Here is a 1,228-nt window from a genome sequence, read left to right on the forward strand (position 1 = left end):
TTCTGTGGCATGACTGGCACTCACAACAGTCTGCTTGGACTTAAGTCAATTGCAGGTACCAAGAAAAGCCAAGGCCATGAGAAATATAGCTCATGCATCAGCAGTCAACAGGCAACGGTCAAACTCTGGGACACTCTATACATGTTTCACTGTATAAGATCCTTGGGTTTTCACTTTGGCAGCATTTAGGACATGACTTTTGTCAGGTAATTCTGGCACACACAAATAAACCATTACAATTTGGTTTCTTAATGAAATACCTCTTTCATTTAAAATATTGAAGTAGTTTTTTCCTTCATTTATTCCTTCATTTATTTGCTGTCCAAATGAAGTTTGTAATCCTGCTAGCACAAAGCCAAAGCCCTTCATGCTTCTTAGATGGAGTTTCAACTAAACTTGACTTGCAAAGACTTTCCAAATTACCTCAAAACTTACTACTGTTCTTTAGAGGAAATTATGTGTGGGAACCTGGAAGGTGAAACTAGTGAAATAATTATTAATTGCCCAATCCATCAGATGAAGACCATGTTGTGTAAAGTTTGGCACTCAGCATTGCAGCAAGTCAAAGAAAAAAAAAATCACTATTTCTGTCAGCTGAAACTATTCACAAGTATGAGATGCAAATTCATGGGCTTGGTTTAGCTAAAAAGCCAGAAAAAGAAATTTCAAAACTGGGGAAAAAAAAATGGTTCTGACATTTTTATAATGAAAAGCCTGTTTGTTTGGGTTTTTTTTCCTATGAAAACCATTGTATTTATACATTAACTTTAATAGATTTCTAAAGGGAGGAATCATCTCTAAATGAAAAAAAAATCGTTAATGCGTTGTTAAAGGCTCAAATAGAATGTAATTTTTCAACCCAAATCTAATTTTTCTGTGTTTTTTTTCTTCCATGCAAATCACATTTGCAATGTAATGAATGAATTTAAGCAGGCTGACGATCTGGCACAGTGACAAGCTCCATTGAGAAAGCCAGTTCATTTCTTTTGGGGAGTTCAGTATCAGGAGCAAACTGTTGGCCAGATCCTGCCAATTTCATGCCTTTACAAGAACAGATTTTTGTACTGGTGTGATGACTTGGTCTTTTCAGGCTGTGATCTATCCCAAAATTATTATAGCAGTGAGTCTCCTGGTTGGCTTTCCCCAGATCCGTTACTTGTTATCATCCTTCTTGCAGAACTTGCTTTTTTGCCAGCTGGTTGCCCATATGTCATTCCTTCACCTATTT

Source organism: Merops nubicus, unplaced genomic scaffold, assembly GCF_000691845.1.
Source record: "Merops nubicus isolate BGI_N331 unplaced genomic scaffold, ASM69184v1 scaffold8556, whole genome shotgun sequence".
Lineage (NCBI taxonomy): Eukaryota > Metazoa > Chordata > Aves > Coraciiformes > Meropidae > Merops > Merops nubicus.